A 22961-nucleotide genomic window follows, 5' to 3' on the forward strand; every position below is an offset into this window, starting at 1 on the left:
AAAAAAAAATGCAGAAATGGAGAATGTCAAATATAAGCATCTTAAAATAGAACAACATTTAAGGATGAGAAGCTAGAAGAGACTGTCAAGTACTGCATCTTCTGTCCAAGGTAGAGGAAAAACAAGGAGGCTTGAAAGAGGATTTTGTTTTCAATAAAAGGTAACTCCCATAACATACGACATGCATACATACAGACATACACATGCATCCACCCTCATATAAACACCCCAGAACCGAAGTATTTCAATATAGCGTAAAGTTGTAGTATCTGTAATAACAGCAATATGCACAAAGTGGTTACAGACATTCATCACACCATTCAAGACAGAGTTTCGGATCTGGCATACAGAAAGCTTAAAGATCAGAACGCCACTTTAATGGAGAAAGTAGTTGTAATGTTACTATGGAAATCTCATGCTTTCAGAGAGTCTTAAGATGGACATTGGAGCCACCAACTGCAAATGTGCAGAAAGCACATTTGACAAGTCAATGAATAGACGCCATAGGTTCTCTGACATTGGTTACGCAAGTGTAATTTAAAAATTTACTACCAAGCTCCTTATTGCTAATGCAGCTATTAAAAAAGGCAGATTTTAAGGCAAATGAAACCTTTGCAATTCTTTCTATTGTTTGTTCTCAAATAGGGAAGAATAAAAGTAGTCTGTTTAGAAGTGCTCTCCCTCTGCATCGCTTCAATATCAGAATAACCTTGTCTGTTTAAAGCATAGTTCGGAAATGGACTGTACCTTGCAGTTAGGGGATGCTTGCCCATTACAACACAACAGGATCTGGGAAGGCACGGTCAGAAATAAAAGCATGAACAGGGCCCAGTGGTAGCAAGTTTAAACTCTCCCCCACTCCAACCCCATCCCTACCCCTTTCTGTATTCTCCATTTATCTGTTTCCGCTCAATTCTTGACTCAAAATTGTGAAATAATCCTGTCTAGTCTTGGTGAGTCCAAGTGCAATAGATTCCAGCTTGAAAGAGTAGACACTATGGTAACATTGACAGCCTTCATTTACATAAAAGAATACTAATTACGTTGTATCATCAACATCTGCGATTCTGCTCACTGCCATATGCGACAGTGTTGGGGATTTAACCCTTACGCCTCGCTAATGTACCCAGAATTGTCCCTACTATAGAAAAAATTAGCTTCAAGCGGTCTCTGGGATTTCTTTTCATCAAAAAGAGGCAAAATGCAGTGACCAAGCTTCGCAGGCTTTCATGCAGCCAGCATTAAGAAGCATAAAAATTATCCTAAATTTCTAAGCAACCAACCCGTAACAATAGGTTGTTCGTTTCAACTGGGTAACAGGCTATAAGGAAATCAGAGCCACACAGGCAGAGAGCTTCAGAGTACAGTAGTTAGCAATAAAAACAGGCTGTCAGTATTTGAATTACAAGCCCTGTGTCAGTTCCCTTTGTTTTTGTTGTGTGGGCTAGTAGGATTTCCTGCTGTTCGAAGAATTTTGCCCTTTTAAAACCCTGGTCACTTAGCAAAGTAGGACTTGGAGAGCTAGATTTTGTTATTCCCAGCAAACAAGCATCCTTGATTTTGCACGCAACGTTCCCACCTTTTTCCCCTTAGGGAGCTACGGATACTGCGTATTTTCTTGCAGGCATAGTAGGCCTACAAACACGAACCAAGTTCATTAGGCTGTTCAAGAAGTGACACTGCACAGGAGCAGGTTTTATTTAATCAATTCGGCTTTCTTCTCCCAAGACTGTTCTGAAATGAAAGTCTTCCCTTCCACCAACTGGTTTTCATGTCAAAACAGAAGCAAAAAACTCCCCCAACCCCTCCCCCCAACCCATTCTGCATACCCAGATGAGCTGAGCTGTTTGATCTGCGCACCCCGATTAACGCCCCCATCCCTCTCCTAACAAACCCCAACCGTGTCGACTTACCGGATAGAGTAGAAGCCTTTTTTCAAAATATCTTACAAACGTAAAATCCCTTGTTTGTCTCAAGCCGAGAGCTCTAGATGCACGTTGCCCTGGATCGAAAGTCTGAGTTCTTAACATTATGCTTCTTTCAGCATTGTACAACACATGTCAAGAAAGTATCCAGAATACCTGTGGGTCTAACTACACCTCAGGCACACACTGATATTTAGTAAAAGGTGCGTGCACAGTTAAAAGACGGAATTAAGCTCCTGCTTTCTCTGTCACGCAACTGTGCAAACAACAACTGCCGGCTATTACCTATTTCAGAGGAGAGGATGAAGTAAATACTCACAAAAGGAACGGAGGAAAATAGTTACGGAACAAAAAGAGAGGAAAAAGCTGAAGTTGCCAACAGTTTAAAGGGGAAAAAAATTAATTGCTCTGCAAAGGCTGTAGAGAATTGAAACTATTTCAAGTGTCACGACAACGGATCATGAATTCAGAAGGTTGAGGAGGTAGTCTAGGATCAACTGTGAGCACCAAGCGTGTTCACTACCAGGGAACGAATGTTTAACACGCTTTCTTAAGGCTTTAGCAACAAAAGGCTAAAGTTGATTGTGACTGAATTTACACGTAGTTTTATGGCGCTCTACAATTAGAATAGAGATTCCCAACCTTTTCCCAAGATGAGGATCTCCCTATTAGCACTGCTTGTCTTATAGATGCTCCCTCTTCCATTCATGACTGCTTCCATTTTTTCCCCCCTTTGCTCCCCATGATTGGAGATACAGCTGCAATTACGGTAGCAGAGGAAGTGTTAAATTGCATTAAGAGCCAGCTAGAAATGCACTGAACAGAAAAGCAAAGCGAACGTGACGCCTTCCAACTACGTTTCTCTTATCAGTTTCCTGACTGAGAATTACTTGTGGTAATCAGATGCACGAAGCATTCACATGGATACAACGGTCTTCTCTACGCCACACCTTTCCTTTTCATGTTCCATACTCAGAACCAGACTGAAGAGTTCTGTTGAAATTTGACAACTTCAGCTGCTCTTTCGTTTTTAAAATAATTGTGCAAGAGGGGAAAGGAGATAAAAGTATTGTCGGAAAGTCTGGATTGATAGCCCTAAGTCCGCTGCGTATCCACAGGACAAGCATAACACAGGCAGCAAGATTCCTGAACGCTGAACTTCAGCCTGAAGATCACTGCTAGTAATGGGAGGGAAGTTCAGACTTAATAGTCCTTTCATTCGCTCTTCTCTCTACAGGCACTGGCAAAGGGGAGACCGGTGGCAGGAGCTTCTGCGATGTACTCCCTTCTCTGGGAACAATACTAACTTGGGGTTTTCATACTGGGAGGAAAACATCTTCAAATTCCTGTAATTCTCATCAACAGCAGAAAAAATGAGGCGCAACTGAAGTCTAATTTAGAGCAAATAATTTTAAAATTTGGACATAAAAGTGTTAATTCTTCCATTTGATAAAAAGCACACTTTCCAAGTGCGCATTCTGAGGTTTATGGCAGACTTTTCTCTCTGCAGCAAGCACTTAAAATTTGTAATCAACTGGAGAAGCTAGTACGGGGAAAAAAACACAACACATGTACAATTGCATGTGCTTGTTCACATGCCTCGCTCAACAGATTTTTTTAACTCACCCTTTTGCAACAGCATACAAAACAGTAGTTTTGCCTATGCATGTATTGGAAGTCCTGATAGCAAACGCATCACATATATCTCTCATGCAGTCGCAATTGGGGACAAAAGTATCACAAGTCTGATACAGCATGAGCTGGCACAGGGAAGCACACCTGCTTCTGACTGTTCACTGCTGCAGAGGATGGCAAACAGAGCAGGACAGATAAGTTTTGTGATTATGCACTATAAAACGCAATAGGGTAGCATATGCTTCTTTTCTTGGGGGAAAGCAAGCCAATATATTCTTATTGTTTCAACTCTGCTGACTGGACTGTTTTGTTTTATTTCATCATTCACAGAAAAATGCTGCGGGAATGTTTCTTGAAAGTACCACACTCTCTCAGGTGGAGTTTGTCAGGCACTTTAGCAGAGAAGCTGATCTCGGCTACTTTCTTAAGTGAGTTACTTTGCTTTGGGCAGGTGTGTTTTCCTTCTTGGTAGTAAGCTACCAAGCCAGTGTTTTCTACTGCAATATTTTACATTTATTTTTTGATTTATGGCATGAGCACTGTAATTTCTGCTTCCTTTCTACCCCTCGCCCACCTTAAAGCTTACTAGACCATCCCCCTTACACCCTCATTTAACTGCACAAAGATAAATACCGGTGGATGACTTGTGTGCTGTAGGCAAGGATTTCTTCGGGTGGTACCTTTTACTGAACCAACTGCATAGCTGGAATGGAGCTATACAAGCTTTCAAATGCAAGACATCCTTTTTCAACTATGCAGTTGGTTCAATAAAAGGTATCATCACCCTATGAAATCCTCGCCTCTTGCGTGATTCCTGGACCACTGCGGCTACAACATCACTCCAACATTATCATACTAAATGCTGTCATTTCTGCAATCCCTCTAACTGCCCAGGGATCAATAACCTTCTGCCAGCAAGGGCCACATTTTCCAACCTGGCCCTAACCACAGGCAAGTTTCTGCCCCTCAGAGCAGCCATCTGCCTGTCCCTTCCCTTTGCATGATCTCCTCCCTAACCTGCAGTGAGGGTAACTGCAAACGCAGAGGAGCAGCAGACTCCACAGCAGAGAGCAGCACTGCAGGGAGGATGGGAAGAACAGCATAGCATATCTCCCATGCCAAATTGGACCTTTTCTGGGCTGGATCCAGCCTGTGGGCTGCATGCTGCCAATCTCTGCATCCATCTCAAAGGCCCCATCCATCCACATTGTTCTGATGGGTCCTTCTAGACAGACAGAAAACGGAAAACTCAAAAACCGCCAGCACTGTTTGTAGGTTGGCGGTGTAAAGTGGGACTGAGAATAGAAATGTGATGAGTGGTTGGGTGGTTTAGACAGAATAATGAGCAGAGCACTCCTTTCCTGCATTATAAAAGAGGAAAAATGCAGGCATATTTCTCCGAACATGAGAAACAGAATTCAACCTCTTATTCCAAAAGATCCTCACCCATCCACATAAAAAGCCTCTCAAAGCAGTCAGCCCTTCTAGAATTTACACCTTAGTCCCAATCTAGTGTCTTGAGAAGATTTCAAAGTGGGTCAGCCTGACACTGCAGTCAGAAGGAAATGCTGCACATGTAAGCTAGAGCTACCACCACTTTTCTTCTCTCAGCAAATAGCAAGATGTCTTTCCAAGACTACCGGTAAAACCTGTACTGTCCACCAGAACCATCTGCTGACCATAGCGACGAGCTACTCTGTGAAGTCTTCCTCTCGCGCACTCTCCTTTTTCTCTAGGGAGTAGGCGCTTGTCACAGAATCCTGCTCCCCTGCAATTAGAAGTCTTGTTCTTAAGCGTCTAAACCTTGTTGTGTAGCAAGCAGAAACAGTCCCAACCATCTTTTTTAGTTTGTACCTGAGGCATGCTTTTTCAAGAGCTGTCTACTCTGTGTTCCAGGCTCGCTGGATTACCTCTACCCAAGATGACAAGTTATCAAGTAGACAACCTACAGACAAATTAATACAGTTGCCAGAAGAAAAAACATACTAGCAAAAGCTTCAAGTTGATTGTGAAGATGAAAGAGAAGGGCAAGCCAACCTGTGAATTAAAAGCTGCCACCAAACAGATAAGTTAACTTTTCTCTTTGATTGGGCAAAAACCTTTAGCAAATTGGGAAGCCTAAATGCACAACATTTTGCATTCACCACTCTGTTAAGTTTGGACCCATAAATGAGAGATGGACTAAAACTCAACTTCCAGGTCAATTCCACAGCAAGCTTTGTTTTATTAACTCCTTTAAAGTTAATTATAATTGATGTCCATGTTAGATACTTTCCAGAAATTCATATCACGCTGTAAAAATTTGCTCTGGGCTCATATCTAATGTCTGATAGAAACCAATTTTCAAAGAAATGTAGCCATTACAAGATGAAGGGGGGGAAAAAAAAAAAAATCTACAAGGATATAAAAAAAAATCCTATATAATTTAAGTTCCATTTCAGGTATTGTAATTTGACCTCTATAGGATTTAGCTGTTCATGTGAAACAACAACAACAACAACAACAACAACAACGAGGTAAAATTGGGGGGGGGGGGAGGGGAAGGGGGTGATGCTGTTACATATGGCACTTTCCATCCCATTCTAAACCAATATGAATGGGAGGCTAAAAACCAGTTATTTCAAGCATTCATGGTATTGCTAACTCTCCTGATTTTTGGCATTGTTCTTAAAGTCTATGCTTTACGAATGTGAAAACCTTAGCCCAAGCTAAGTTTGGTAATCAAGCAGGAACTGGTGATCCTTCCCTACATAGATAGCTCTGTTACTTCTGAGAAGAATCAATGGCAATGCAAAGGTAATGTCTGCTCATGTTTATCGAAGTAAATAATTTCAAGTATGAGACAATTTAAATGGACAGCACTGACTCATTTTTGCATATTATCTTCCTGAACAACAAAAAGATCCATCAGATTTTTGGAAACCCAAATAACAGTAGGAAAAAAACCCCTCTCCCCACAAGCCTCTCTTCACTCTCAGCTCTCCTTCCTGAGATGGGAAGTGAACTGATACTTAGGGTAACTTCAACCTGGCGACATCTAGCACACACTGCAAATTCAGACAAATTTTAAGTCATGATGCTAGGAAATTACATAGACTCAGAGCAGGGCTGCATTCAGTACCAATCTCAGCCTGATAGCTTCCTACACATATTAATACAATTCTGAGCTGCCTGCCCCTTGAAACCAACAGGCTTGCAAGCCACGGAGAGCTCTTAGCTGTCTACTTCAGATGCAGAAGAAAAATGAAAAAGCATCCCTTTTCCCAAATCTCTGGATCTGAGAGTACTTTAAAGGATCGCTGTTTCCAAGATTGCTTTATCTGCAATGAACATACTGAACAACTTAAAGGCGCAGTCTACAGTTAAATGCTCTACTGGTATAACCATCTCATTTGGGTATGTGGTTTTCTTTCCCCATTCCCAACTAGCCTAGCCAATCCGACAAAAAAAGCCTTAGTAACAAACACAGTTGCTCCCTTCAGAGAACTTGCATAAATTAAATACAAGAGCAAAAGAACCACTTGGTTGGCATAAACTGCATCTCCACTAGAGGGGGTTGCCAGATAAAAAAAAAAAAAAAAAAAAAAAAAAAAGGGGTTTATTTTGATCAATCTAGGGCTTTTTGTGCAAGAAAAGTATCTTCAGAGACCAAGGAGCTCACACCTTTAAACAAAGGCCAAGAATTATGGACATCTGAACCCTGTCTTCTAAAATGTCCACAAGTTGTAATGCATCCCCTTCCTGCTGCAGTTGCTGCTATTGGTCAATTTAGTATCTATCAGAAACAAGAGCTGACAATTTAAGGATTGAAAATAATCACAAATGCAAACAAAGGCGGCGGCAGAGTTTCCTTCGTCCACAAATCCATTTTAGTATAGCCTTCCTAAAGGCCAAATGCAAGGCGGTTGGCAGTGCTGGCCCACGGTATACCAACAGTTACGGTTCCGGAAGCCCTACCCCCATTTTTCAGTAAGGATTCATTGAGACCCCGACGACAGCCAAGAGCCTCAGCGAAACAACTGTGCATTTCATTTTATGTCATTGAAAGGAACATTTGCATTAAAAGAAGATGTTTAAGAACTGATCTGCTCCTGCTACGTAGGTCAACATAAAGTGATCTCACATTATACCAGTGGGCTGACTGCAGTGCAACTACTTATGTCATCATCAACAAAGCCAGATGACTTCATATATGGAAACGAAATGTGTGGGAAGGTGGAGAAATACAGAGAGGACCCCCCAAAAATGGGCGAGGTCTTGGAATCAGTTCTTATTAACTAGGTTATTCTTCTGTTTTAGACGCAACGTTCTTATAAGTAGGAACCTGCTCTTTTAGGTGATTAAATATTTGACTAACTCACTTGGTAGCTTGAGTCTAACCTGGCTGCCCCTTATGATCTGGAAAACACCGAGACGACTGAAGGGTTCCAAGCCTGACCAGTCAGACAACAGAACCCTTTTTGTGGAGAAGAGCGAGAATAAGATAAGCCTAAAATACAGAAGTCATTTTCCTTAGGGAAAAGCAGAAACTGCTCATGATACTACAAGGGGTTGTAAATTATTATTATTATTTTTTTTTTTTTATATATACATGGCTCAATTCTCTCTGCTGCTTTTTGCTGCAGAAGACAGACAGCGCCAAATTCAGTCCTTATAACCATGGGCACAAGGTCCATTTACCGCTGACACCATAGCTGAATTTGGTATAGAAGCTAAAGACCACAGTGCACATTTTCCATCTACCTTCTTTCCAGAGCAAACAAAATCTAATCATTTAGGCCTCAGGGAATGCATCTTTCTGTGACCAAGATTATAACCTACTGCAACAAAAATTCCTCACTAACTGGTTGTCTAGGGAAAGCTTCAGAGATGCACGAGGTTCAGCTGCTCTACTACTCTAGGACCCCACTCTGTCATCTGTCAGAATGACTGCAGATCCCCTGGATTTCATGAAATGCAAATCTTGTCTTTCTACCACCTGTGCCTATATTACACATCTTATCAAGAACTGATCGGGAAATACAGCATTCTGCTTTTAGGGTCAAATGTATGTGCTTAACAGAAAGGATGGAAGACAGTCAAAGAAAGATCAATGTAATAACAAATCTGCTTTAATATCTTAAGACAGAAAGTTTTCCATCAAGTCTCCCCATACCAGCGATTGTTCATTTTGGTTTCTCCCCATCCTCCTGGTAGATGTCCAAGTGCCCACTGAAAGCTTCCCCAAGAATACTAGTATGATATTTACCCGTTATCCTACAGAGGCTGAGCTGTGCACCCGATTAAAATGGTTGTTCTCGAACACAGTCCCTTCCTTAAATGTATTTCCAATAAAAAGTGCTGTCACAACCGAATGGTGAAAGGCAAAAATCTTCCTAGTAGTGCATGGACAGTAGGACAGTGGCCGTGGTGGCTTTAGGGTTGTTGAGGCCCTGGGCGAGAGAGTCATTTGGGGCCCCTTAGAGCAGGGGTGGGCTATATGTGGCCCGGGGGCCGGATGCGGCTCGCCAGGCCATTCTATCTGGTCCGCGGGGCCCCTAAAAAAATTTAGGGAATGAACATTTATCTGCCCTGGGCTGCCTGTCACGCAGCCCTTGACAGCTTGCCGAAACTCAGTAAGCGGCCCTCTGCCCAGAATAATTGCCCGCCCCTGCCTCAGAGGCTTAATTTGGATGACCTATAAGCAAATCGGACATTTTCGACTTCAATTTCACTTTGCCCTATCCATGACGCTGCAAAGAAAGTCTCTTAATACAATATTGATAATACAAATCTTCAGTGTAATTAATTTTTTTTTTTATAAAGCGTGGGGCCCTGGGCGGTCGCCTGGTTTGCCCTCCCCTGAGGCTGCTACTGGTAGTGGAAATACTTCCCTGCTGCAATAGGCTTGGAGGAGTGGGGGAGAGGAGAGGAGAGACAAGACATCTTCCTTCCACAAGGGAGAATGCTTTCTGCATGACAAGAGATAGGCGTAACAGAGTTCAGTTGCACAGAAGCACAATACGGTCTAACGAGAAAATATTTCAAGTTTCTGAAGTATATGTTTATCACTCAACCCATTCTTATGAAGGGGACCCCCCCCACCCCCATTTTGGACATCATCAACCTAAAAAATTATAATGTTTATGTAAGTCACAAATATACCGACCTTGCCAACAGAACCCTGGAAAGGGGGTGGGGAGAGGGGGCAGATATTAGCTCTTCATATCACAACCTTACTGTATTAAATTAAAAATAAAAAAAATGAGCAAACACTCTACGAAAGCAGCGAGCCATGAAGTAGAACTCGAACTGCTAAGCAAGATTCTGATGGGCATGCTAGTTAAACCTTCCAGTAATTATTCTGACTCAAACTAATTAGCTAGGAAATATTTCTCCAATGTAAGAGAGTCTGAAATTATGCAACCCCTGAAAGCAACCTTATGTTGATTTAGAAAGGGACTCAATAAAGGTCAACAGGCTCAAGAGGTCTCACACATACAAGCTCACGCTACACTGTCCTTCATATCCAGAGGTCTTTATTCACTCTCACTCCCTTTTGTTTGGCACGAGACAAGTTAAAACAACTGCAGTCACAGGCTTGAGATATGCCCCCACCCGGCCCATAGCTGTTTTTATTTATTAGATCTCTATGTACCGGATTATTGAATTTCCAACTTAATTTTAAGAATGGCTTCTGATGAAGAGGGCTACCCGAACGCTCAGGAAACACCATGTTAACTAGTACGTCTGTCTTTTACTGGGGGTTACCAAGAAGGTAAGAAACATGGATGTGTGGGAGGGTAGTGAGAGCAGGAATAAACCGACATTTCAAAAGTTCCTTGAAAATACAGACATCATCTATATTCAGGATGACTGTAATGGCTTTACTGAAATGCTGTGCAATTCAGTTTATGCCTCTTTAGAATTTAAAACTTATTTATGTAGACAAAAAGAGACCTTTCCCCCTCAATTCTTTTAACATGTTTGGAGGTCTTAAAGAAAAAGAAATTAAAAAACAAACAAAAAACCCCAGCTTTTGCAAAGCAGCATGCTGAAGCAGTCTACGTGTACATACCGATGTGCTCAATAAGCATGACTACAAACCTTTTACCATATTCCCTTCAAAACTCCATCATTAGGATTAAAAGGAGAAAAGACAAGGCCAAAATTCCAGTCAACTACATCGCTGTAAACCTGGAATGACTGTCAGAGACATACTTCAAGATGAACAAAATCAAGCATGGAAAAGCATTTCAAATGAAACCATTAAAAAAGAAGTCTAGTGTTACACTAAAAAAGTAGTAATGGCTTCTCCTAAAACAATAGCAACCAGCTTTGTAGACCTACTCATTCACGATGGGTTGTGCTTCCATTACTGTACAAACATCAGGGACGTTGACTGTGCAGTTTCCCTAAAAACCCTGAAGCAGAAATTATTCACCATATTTTAACTGGTACCCATTGCCCGGGAAGATCAGCCCTTCCTCCCCCTGCCGAAATAAAAAATATCACCAGGGAAGATGGTGCTACTTTATACCAACTGTCATTACTGCAGGGATAGCATGGGGACTATGGCAAATGACACCAGTGACGGGTCTGGGCCACAGTTCTTTGTCTTCCCATATATCCCTCAAGCTATCCTGAAGTATACTAAAACTGATGACCATTTCTTCCCTTCATTTGAGTCCAATGAGACTATGCAAATACATACAAGTTAAGCATGTGCTTAACCATCTGAAGTCAGAATCTACATTTTTGGGAACTAAAAGCAAGGCAGCTTAATGACAACAATGCTACAGAAATTAAGCAAAACCAACTACGTGATATTTCAGCACTAACAAAGAAGGGAACTAAATCACATTTCTGCAGTGTTCGGGTTTTCCTTCCTCCTGTACGTTTTGGGCCTGGCCTGCCACATTTCGACAGAAACCTACAGCTGTTTTAAGAATGCAGAAAGCAATGCTTCATTTGACTGCCAGTTTAAGATGTAAAAACCAAGCTATATCATATTCTATCTCCAGTGAAAAGCGCACGTTGGCTCAAGTTAACATCAAGTTCAAGTTAACTGGAATGGTTCAGTATGTTAAAAATGATTCAAAACCTTACAGTCATAATTTAAGGAAAAACAATGGAAGTTTTGTGAGAATTTTTCAATAATATCAATCAAATTGGCACGATGATTAACTTCTCCAGCATTTGAAACCTTTAAAAAAAAATTTGAACTACACATATTCTGTTCTATTCCCACAACACACCTTGCTTCATCCCGTAGGAAATTACCATCAGATATCATTATTTCCAAGTGCAGTATTAAAATGTATGTAAGCGCAGTAAAAACAGCTCAATCTCAGATGTATTTTTATAGCTGGACCAGAGAATTGTCTCACTGTGGATCACACGTACACGACTGGTACCTGTGGTACAGATCAATTTAACAGCTCTCCTATATACAAGCAGCCTAACATTTTCTTCAGAATCTCCTCGCGATAGACACAAAGATGGATTATAGCAGACAGGGAGGATTTGGTAAGTGATGGGCAGTTCTCTGCTGCTTTTCCTCCCTCATTTTAATTCATACTCATTGTGGCAAAATGTAAGAAAGCCTATTAACTAATTTAAAATAACATCACAGCTGACACGACATATAAAACAGTCAGTCAGTTAATAACCCAAATCAGCGCGCCAAGACAATCAAATGATGCTGTAAAGAACAAAAACCACATGCACAGCGCAGTAGGTTGTGGCTTCATTATCTTCATAGCAATAATGAATAATAGGCAAGCAGTATCAGACAAGATATAGCACTGCTAAGTCTCATTTGGCTACACCTTAAGCTGAGGTGGGCTTCAAAAGCTTTTTCATATGCGTTTGGGAGATGTTAAAAATTCAGGTAGAAGCACAGAAAACCCTCCCTTCTGCCATTATTTTCCTCTTCCCTCATTTGCCAATTAACAACCGTACTTCTTTTTACAAATCCAAAGAGGATGGGAAAAAAGGGAGAACATCTTTTTTCACTAAAGCTTTTAAGAGATGCATGCTGCTGTTAATTGATAAATGAATAAACCCAAAACAATGGGTGCAACTAAGAAAACTTGCTCGAGGACGTTTTGTCGACTAAGAAAATATAGTAGCCACCACTTATTATTTGCTTAACGCCGGCAAGACAACCAAACCGACCAAAACGAGAAACAAACAAGCAAACAAAAGCCCATCTCTGTGTTCAATGAATTCATAGATCACCTCGCTCCACCAAAAAAAAAAAAAAAAAAAAAAAGCTCTTGAGCTGACCTGACCCGCACTTAAAAACCCCGGGTGAATTCTGACTGCCGTGCCTGTCCCAAAGCCACCTCGGTTTTCTTGTTAACAACAAATTGTCAAAGGAGAGATTTGCTTGGCACTTAACTAAATTCCTCCTCTCCTCAGCCAGTTGCTGTGCACGGAGAGGACAATATATATGAGGCTAACTTGCACTCTCTCTGAAGTGTAAAATAAAATGCAACTGCCGTTCAGCAGCGTGGACAAGGAAGCAGGCAGACAGCCAATTTTCATTCTCCGCTGCGGCGCACGTCTGGCAAGCGGGTCAGTCAACGAGCGCAGAAGTTCTGAGCCCGTACTGGTGTCGTTGCTGGTACATGCCACTTTCGGCAATTTTACTTTCAGACTTTTTGTGTGCACGTGCCGTGGTTTTGGGCTGACAATGGAATTACTACTCATTTGCCTGCTAAATCATCCTAATCTTGCTGCAATCCTTGTATCAGATGTCTCAGAGGAAAAGCACCCCTCTCGTTCCTGGCCAGGAAAACACCTAGCTACTTAGACGTGATTATACAGATATGGAGGGGTGGGGATCGGAGCTCTGCCTGCCCAATTTGGCCTTCTAAGAATTTAAGATGAGTCAACTTGTGATTTGACTCTCTCACTTTAACAGATAATTCCATTAAGAGTTTTAGAGCTCGCTGACTCAATCTGTCACCAGTTGATAAATAAACCAAAGAAAGAGGAAGAGGAAGGTACAGACGACATTTCATTTTAGTGTCGCGGCCCCAATACTCAACACGGTGTTCATAAGGCAACATCATGGGGAAGAGACTTTGCTAAACATTTATCATCATCCTCAAAAAGGTCATTGGCTCCCTCGCAACATGTTGCTCACTCTTTCTTCCACTACTCCAAATTCAGAGATTAGGTTTCCTGCTGCTGACTACTAGGGAGAAACATAACACAAACCAGTCTAGGCATGTGAAAAGCAAAATTCTTCAGTTCTGTATTTTCCACCGGCCCCTAAAAAGGGGCCATTTTCATCATGAATATCACACTGTTCTCAAAATAAAAATGTAGTTCTGAGAAAGAGCTTGGTGTTGTCCCACTTTTAGTTGTGCTAGTTATTCGCAGTGAATAAGAATGAACAGACCTCATTGCGGTCTTGGTCTGAGGACAGATTAACCTGCGACTGGCAGGATTACCAATTTACCTCCTGGACTAAATCACTTCTGCTGCACGATTCTCGGCCCTTTAAAGCTTAGCTGAACAGTTTCTTGAATTTCCTGTTCTTTGTACTGAAAAGGAAATGATTGCACTGCCATCTTTAATGACTTCAAAAATATCAACTGCTGCAAAGCTCAAGTAAAATCGATAGCTTGCTGAAGTCATCTTTCCATTTCAGAAAAGGAGAGGCATATCAGAACGTTACCCCAAAAAACTTTCCCTTTTACGCTTCAGAGCATTTTAAGCTCAGAACTTTTTGCCCCTGAAAGGAAATGGTAATTTCAAAGCCCTTAATAATATTTGAACAGGTTTTTCTATACATAAATACCTACCGTCACTACCTAGTTCCTCTGTCTTCTTAAAGGTAAGTGATGAGCTAGCACAACCTACTCCTTCTTACTCCATGTGCCTTTATTATCCCCATTTTAATAGAAATAACATTATTAAACATGCAAAACCAAAAGAAAAATAATAACGTAATGTCATCATTGGTCGGTAGGTTTTCACGCCGGGGTCTGCCACAGGCGGCGGCAAGGAAGTCTCCAAGTAGCCAAAGATTACACAGATATGGAAATAGCTATCGCTTTATTTTTATTTTTTTACCACTTGTTGCCTATTAGATTAAACGTCACATTTTCTACTTTGCAAGGCAAAGCTTTGCAAAGTTTGTACAGGTTGCCAAATGCGCCCAAAGCAAAAAAACCCCAAAAACCTAAAAACCAACTTACACACTGCTTATAACAAAATGAAGTCTTTGCCATGCAGACTCAAGGTCAAACGGATGGCTTCATTCTCATTTTTTCCCCCAGACACTCAGACAACAGCTGGAAAAGTCCTGTCCAACTCTGTCTAATAAAAAGGAATTGTGAATTGCACGACGCATGCCAAGCCAGCAGTGTCAGAAAAAACACGTTTCATCAGCTCCGAGTACCATCGAGGAGGTATGTTTCATGCAGAATTCATGCAGTCTGGTAGTTATAGGGTTGAATAATGTTACATTTGCAGTTTGTCAACCAGTAATTTGATTTTACAGCTATGCACTTACTACAGAACCCAACTTTTACTTGTATATCACCTTTCACAAGGGCAGGCTAAAGTACAACAAGCCAAGATGAGTCTGAGTTTGCACAAGCAGCCAATGAAATTTGGATTTTAAAGAGGGGTGCAGGCCGTGTCCAGCCTTTCTAGACAATCAGTTTTGAATTCAAGAGGTATAGTAGCAGCTGGGAGGTAAGGTATTTCAGAGACTCCAGTATAAAGCTAGGAGCTGTCAAGGGAGGCACCGAGGTAAGACCTCAGAGGTGACCATACTTAACTGGAAGTATCAAGTCAGCCAGGCAATGCCAAAAAAGTTCATCTGTTGCATCATCTCTAAAGTTAATGATGCAAGTGATGAAGAATGTAATGGGCAACCAAATGCAATGACTGAGTACAAAAGCTATATTTCCATCAGTTTTACAGTATTACAAAAGCAGTGTTTCCATCAGAATCCTTCAGATTCCAAATTAACTCTTTTTTTTTTTTTTTTAAATCTGCTGCATGACTACAGGCATTGTACAGCTTTTTAAACAGCTTCATCATTTTTTTTCTCCTGGAACAGGAGAGTCCAAGCCCACCAGGCAGACAGCTGCAGTCCGTGTACAGGAGCAACAGGTCACACTGGCCGTTTGCTGCATGAACATGGGGTGGGCAGGCGTTACAGCTCCTCCCTCCCACTGCACCTGCAACAACGCAAGGGGAACAAAACTACCTGCTGAGCAGGCAACACAGTTCATAAATTAGTGCAGCCTGCTACTGGGAGTCTGAAGAACGACAGCAAAAGCACCTTCCTCCTCAGGTCAGAGCCCCAAAGGAAGAAAAGAATAAAAAAAAAAAAAGGGTGGAAGAATGAAAAGCCCAAGGGATATGAGAGCAGAGAGAAACAAAAAGGGAGTTCTTTATTCCTCCAGATTTTACCAGAAATGATAGAGCTGCAGCAAATTTCTTATTTTGGGGGACAGAATTATATCTATATTTCTTTTAACTACCTGCCTCTCTCAACTAATAAGACCAATGGTCAAAGTCATCCAAATAAAGTTTCCCAATTAATTCTTTACCGTTCTTCTCCACTTCCATGTTAGTGGAAGCGGAGAGTGGACAAAGTTTCCCTCTAAAATGAAATTAAAGGAAGGCCCCAATATCTGTTAATCAACAGTAGCCCACGGCAAAGCTGGGTACCACTCTTTTTTTTAACCTAAATGAGCCAGATGCCATGTTGGAAGCATGTCTGTCCCCACCCCCGTGTTTGTTTGTTTTTTGTTTAAAGCACAGAACAAAATCATCAACATTCATTTGGTCATTAATTTATTTCTGAGGCTCAAGCTAAGCCAGCTACACTTTTCAAAACAGAATATTTCAGTTCTCGCTGTTCATGAATCGATAAACAAAACCCCAAATCCTTCCAAGCAGTTTTTAGGTTGGCCAGTCACAGAGACACTTTTGCCGTTTCCATTTCAGAGGGCTGAATAGATTCCACCTGCTCTAATATCATTCATGCATGGCCAAATTTTAAAGTGCTACTTATGTCCATCTGCATGAAGAACTGTGTGCTCAAAGAACTGATTTGCAGGGATTTGTCCCACCAACGCACTCAGCCTCTCTGAGCATCAATACAAGTCAAAGGGTCTCACTATTTTGCAGTCAGACCCAGAGCAGCGACATTCACTAATCTCCAAGCAAAAGACATGCTGGGGTCTTCCCTGCAGACTCGTATTTTTCCAAGATGAAAAAGTGGCCAAAACCTGTATCTGAAGTGGACACCACAACCAGAGCAAACGCACAGAATTGTGATGGACTCGAGAAGCCTCTAGATTGTCTGTTAATTTTATTTTCTACCAATTGGTTGTTTTGGTTGTTTTTTGTTTTTTTTTTTTTTATAAAAAACAGTGGCTACAATCCTATGCTCATCTTGCTGGGGTGATCTGACCCCAGCTGACTTCCTGCCCCTTGGGCAAGGGGCTGGACCTGATGATCTTGCAAGGTCCCTTCCAGCCCTACTGTCTATGAAATCTATACTCCTCACTTGGACAACAGCTCAAATAAAATTTAATCCCAGTATATGTCAATGGCTTAGCATCCGCCTGCCTTCTTAACCACAATAAAACAAACAGCAAGAGAGAAAACCAATGAGAGCCATCAGTGATGGAGACAGCACTATGTAGCACTTAAAATAAAGCAAGCAAAACCTGTCATCTGCACAGAAAGACGTTCAGGCTTGGGATCATTCTTGGTGCTATGAGCATAACGCAGCAAAGAAAGTTAACACAGTCTTTCAAGCCATCTTCATTACTCCTTAAACACTTAATCCCAAAGCTATTAGGGTAATTGGGGCTATCTCGGTGACTGCAGGTTACTGAGGATGGGCTGCAGAATCTACCTTTCGGTTTCCAGAGTACCGATTTAGGAGGAAGATTAACAGAGACACCACTATTTAAAGGAAACAATTTAATAAAAAAAGAAATAAACCCAAAGGGCTTTGAGCCAATACAGTTTAGCTGAACAGAATCGTACTGAAAAAACACAACAAAACACTACACAAGCATTTAAACTGTACACAGCTTCAAACAACAGAACACAAACTCCACACCCACCAACAGCGTTAAAGGTCAAAATTACAACCATCTCTTTAGGTTGAAATGGAACGTACCCAACAAGCGAACACACACACTAATACGTGGAAGGATAGTCTCCAGCGTCTGCTCTCTCTCCGTTTGAAATTACAAACAAAACGTGAGAGATTTGTGACCTGATACACTACAGAGAAGTGCAATAATCAAGGGAAGCTGCATTTCAAAGACTTTTAGAGGACCTTCAGAAAGAAAAAAAAAAATTGCGTGAAACATCAACTTCCATCTCCTGAAAGCAGAAAAATGGTGCACACATTCAGAAGATCCAAGATTTATCCCAGCCACCAACCGCCAAAAAAAACACGTAAAGAAACCTGAAACACTGCAACACAGGTTGCATTTAAAACTATGACATAACTGGAGAAGAAATAAATTGAAGTGCCCTGCCAAAAGAGCTGGGATTATAAATTACAAGAGGAAAGAAGGCCAAGAAGCTTATTTATGGAGCCAGATTTATATTTAAGGGGAAAAGGTGTAACAAAATAAGTATACATCAGAAGAGGGAATTAATTTGGTCTTAAGCCCATCCAATGGCATATATGAATATGAAGGTTTGATTTGCCAAAGAGTACCATATGAAAAAATAATTTGCTCTTATAGTCCCAGCTAAATATTCAGACAGTCGGATACTGCTTGAGTTAGAAGTCAGCCTCAAACCCCATCATTTCCTTAACACTCAGTGCACTCGTTATAATGCAATTGGTGTATGTTTAGTGTACAGCAGCATGATGTGTAATTCTAAATTACTTCAAAATCACATTCGTATCAAGTAAACTTGGCGTCAGAACCAGCGTCGAGAGACCAACCTGTCCTACTACGTTTATGGCAAGAATGGAAGTTTAATGCATTACAAACTTCTTTCCTGTGAATTAAAAGGGAGCCAATTGGGAGAAATACAGGGAGAAATATATAAGGTCATAGCCACTGAGCCTTCATAGGAGTTTGGGGAACAAAGCAAAAACAGGACAGAAATACAATCCAGCACCTGCAGCTCTTCTGAGCCATTTTTTCAATATTTTTGACCAAATGGCATTTGCCAGTTCATATGCACACCTACCTTGAGAGGCTAAAAAAGTGTTCTCCCCACCCTTACTATTGAAAAACCCATAAACGTGAATCATCTTCTGAGGCTATCCATTTCCTAGCACACAAGAGAAAGAGAAAGCAACCGTATGTCAGTCTTTCTTCATCAGATCTTATGTCACCCACTGAAACCAAATGGGAGTGTATGAGTGCACGGTAATACTTCTCAATCAACTGCATGGATCTGCCTTTCAAAACGAATACGGGAAAGTGGCTGCGGTCACCATTTCTTAATAAGCTCAGCTGATATCCCACAGGAAGTTCGAAAAGGGAAAACACAAGCACGGCTCATAATTTTTCCACGTTTCCGCAGAGGAGACTGAAAGAACACAAGTGCGCTTGAAAGACATCTCTCCCTTTAAATCTGCTCCTTCAAAATATTCACAGGATCCACCATGAAAATGCTTTATTTCCTTCTCAGTCACACATGGTTAAGTGCTCAGTGTAAACTACGTACACCGTAAAGCAGCAATAAAGATGACTTTACTGGGATTTCTGGCTTCTTAAATGTCTTGCGTAATATCAGTTGTACTGTTTTCATTAGAATAAATATTCAAAGGGCTGAGCGCAAAAACATTATTTTGAACAAAACCAATCTTTTCTCCTCCAGCTTCTCAGGGCAGTGGTGTAGATGTACATTTTTTAAATTCCAAACCAAAAAATGATTTTTGGATGCTCTGACAGTAGCTTCTCAGTGAAATGAAAAAGGGGCTTCGCTCAAAAGGCAGTGTTTGTCACGACTAGTATGTGACAAGATAAATTTCAAGTGAGCAAGTCGCACTGACCCCAGACACCAGCAGCTACGTATTTCAATTTTCTGTCTCTGTACTGGAAATACAGCCGAATGTTACTACCAGGATAGTGAGAAACAGAGGCTTCTGGGGAGGGAGGGAAAAGAAAAGGGAATTGAAAAAGGCTCCTGCCATTTCTTTGTCCGTTACTCGGTGCAGGGCTAAAATTGACAGATCCTTCTCTGAATCTTGTTATAATTATCTAATTAAAGAAACCCATTCAGTAGGTTTTCTTTAAAACATTCTGACTGCTTGAGATGAGCCCCTCACAAGTTTTCCATTTTCTCAGAGATTTCACACTCTGATCTTTGGCTGCTGTTACACCGTAGGTGTTACGGTTAATGTATGCTCATTACTACGCTGTGAACAAAAACTGATTAATAACACTTATCACAACGCAATCTCGTTTAGTGCATGCAAAGCAGTAAAACAAAGTGAGGGTCCCAATAACCTGCCGACGCCGCTGCCAAAATGTAGTTCTCTCCAAAGAAACAACAGGTTCAGTGCAGCAAAATGGATGTTACTTTGCATTCTGACGTATACTGTATGACGATCCTGAATAATACAGCAGCACAAGGAGCTAACAATGGACAATTTGAAGGGGTCAAAGGTAAGACGCTTAAAACGACCCTGCCATTTTCGTTTCAGTTTCCGCAGTATTCATTAGTCGCATCACTTCTAAGATTTCGACATCTGGCCTTTCCTGTTTTTGTGCATTTCAGTACTGCCAGCTCATATAAACAAAGCAAGTAAATACAACTGTTTATTTGCAGAAAAGCATCTTTCCTACAAACTACATACATATGGCTTGTAGTCTTTTGTATATGCGTACTCCAAGGCAGCGCGTGTCAGTCACTGCAAGGAATGAAGGGTCCTGCTTTTACCAAAACTTGCTCAGCCAACTAGAGAAATCAAAGACTTTTGTCCATATTGCAACTCTAGTTTTGTAACTGCCAGCAAACTCTCTCCCTCTCCAGATCAGAACAGGTAAAACAAAAAAAACAAAAAAAAAAGAAAGAAAGAAAAAAAGTGGGGGAGCCCAAAATAATTTGTCCCCTCTGCCATGATACATTATCCATCTCTGTACAATAGATCAGTTCAAGATATTCTCTCTCACCCACATTGGGATTTTTTTTTAATCCCACGGACAGCCATGATGACGCATCCAAAAAATTAGCTAGCTTTATGACCATGATAATATAATGGTCCAGGCAACAGAGAGTCTTAACCTCACTACTTCACCTAGAAATCCTTCCTCCCTTCTCCTCCATGCCCAGCTTTGTTTCAATATCTATACACCAAGCAATTATAAAGAATCATATTCTTTAAGGATGCTTTTCACTAACAAATATGCTCCCAAATCTCCTCCCGATGCTATGTGTGATACAGAAAGCACTCCTAATGCATCTGTGGGGTCACCACTTTTGTCCTGTTATGCTAATATTAGGTGTTTCACAGTTGGGGGAAGAAAGCACAGAGGAGCATAATCAGAGGGTCATTTACCTAAACAGCAGTACCTCAGTTTCTAGCACTGTCGTTCATATAGGAATGTGCACTGTACTAGGCACAAGGCACTTGTAAAAATTAGTTTTAAAATAAAAAGCAGAATTACTTTAATCACAGAGATCCCACAAGAAAAAATCTTTCGTAGGGGAGAAAATTAAGACTGGAGAGGACCTGAGGAGGTAATTTAGTCCTCTAGGGCAGTGGTTCCCAAACTGACAAAGCGTGCACCACCAATTTAAAATGATACAACCTTAAGTACCACCAGCAATTTTTTGTCACAAAGTAATTATAATAAATCTGTTAACACGTACCACTGACAAGTTACCTGGGTACCACTGGTAGTACTCGTACCAAATTGGGAACTGCTGCTCTAGGGTCATCTAGGGTTTGATGGTTCTGCTTGCTTAGACGCTTTCCTGGAAAATTGCCATCAACTTCTGAAACCGTTTTTATGGTGGGCAGAACGATATGCATTTCTGGCCCTTATAACTGGCAGCATAACGTTCTGAATATGACCAGGTTGTGAAGTGATTCAGCAGCAGTTTCCAAAGTCCATAGTCAACACCGGTGCCTCTGTTGTCACAAGCGGCTGGCCACGATAGAAAGCCACAAGCAACACTTGGTGTGTTTTTAGTCTCATCCTCTGGAAGATGGGATTCAGTGAGAAATCTCAGGTTTAAGTTTCTAGCCCTCACGGTTGAGGAGAAAAGCCGAAAAGTGTACTGCAAAGCACAAAAGATGTAAGAGAGATAAGACATAAATGTTGTGGTTTTTTTAAAAAACATTAATGAGTCTCACGACTTCTCAGCCGGGCTCACTTTTTAAACACTTGGGACAGAAACAACCCACTTCAGCAAGCTGCAGTACAATCTTGTCTACTTTCAGTGCTGATGTTCAGAGCACAACGGGCAACAATAAACCTGACAAGATTCCCATGTATTTCAGTCGGGTGCAGCTTGAGAAAGCTGTAAAACCACAGCCAAAGCAAGTGTCAGCACTATTCACTGAACCTTTGTGAAGGATTAACAATAAAAGTAAAAAACATGCTGCTCAAAACAGCAAGGAAGTCCTGGAACAGGGGGCAGAGGAACATGTTTACACTACAAATTCTTGGCTGGTACATTAGATGGCTATAGCTATCCTAGCAAAACTTCCTAGTAGTCTTATGCCAGCAAAGAGAGCTGTTTTTGAGTACAATTTATATTATTCTGGGTGCCTGATTAAATAGATGGGAGACCACGTTGCCAGACAGCATCAGCTACACCTGTAAAAGGCCTGCTGATGGCATGAGCAGCATCTCCACTAGAGGGCTTTTCGGCAGAGCTGTGTCCACTACAGTGCATTTTTTCACATCCTCAGCTATGCAGCTATACTTCCTAAAAATCACTGGTGCAAATAAATCTAGCCAGAGACATCAAATTTTCATCCTTGCTTCCAGAAGAGAGAGATTTGGGGATCCTTTCCCAACCCTATCAGACACGTGGTTGACAGCACAACCCAGCACAAATCTTTGAAGCAACCCAGCACAAATCCTAGCACTATCCCTTGCAAGTGAGGGTTATTTTGGCATTGCCTTTAGAGAGCAGGCCATGTCACTTTTGACCTTCATCTCTGCTTCAGCTGTTGCTGTTTAGTCCCCAGACTAAGGGATTCACGTTAATATTTCCAAACACTGGCCTGCCTGGATGGGAGAAAAAAAAGAAGCAATCACAATACAGTCCTAAAGGTAACTGAAAACCTGAAGGTTTCTTTTGGTTGTGAAGAATTAAGAGAAATTATATAGATTAGGAAAAACAAAATACAATGTGCGCATGGGATAACAAACCAGGAGATACAGAAGGAAGGGAAGAAAAGAGCAATGGAACAAGACATGATGCACTATAACCTAT

General features: G+C 41.2%; 1 protein-coding gene across 5 annotated transcripts in view; it reads right to left on the reverse strand.

Annotated features, from left to right (window-relative positions):
- Positions 1–22961, reverse strand: part of USP49 (ubiquitin specific peptidase 49) — a 45012-nt gene that overhangs the window by 14217 nt on the left and 7834 nt on the right. The gene's annotated exons all lie outside the window — the stretch shown is intronic.

This window comes from Crocodylus siamensis, chromosome 13 (genome assembly GCF_052110815.1).
Source record: "Crocodylus siamensis isolate JL-2025a chromosome 13, ASM5211081v1, whole genome shotgun sequence".
In the NCBI taxonomy this organism is placed as follows: Eukaryota; Metazoa; Chordata; order Crocodylia; family Crocodylidae; genus Crocodylus; species Crocodylus siamensis.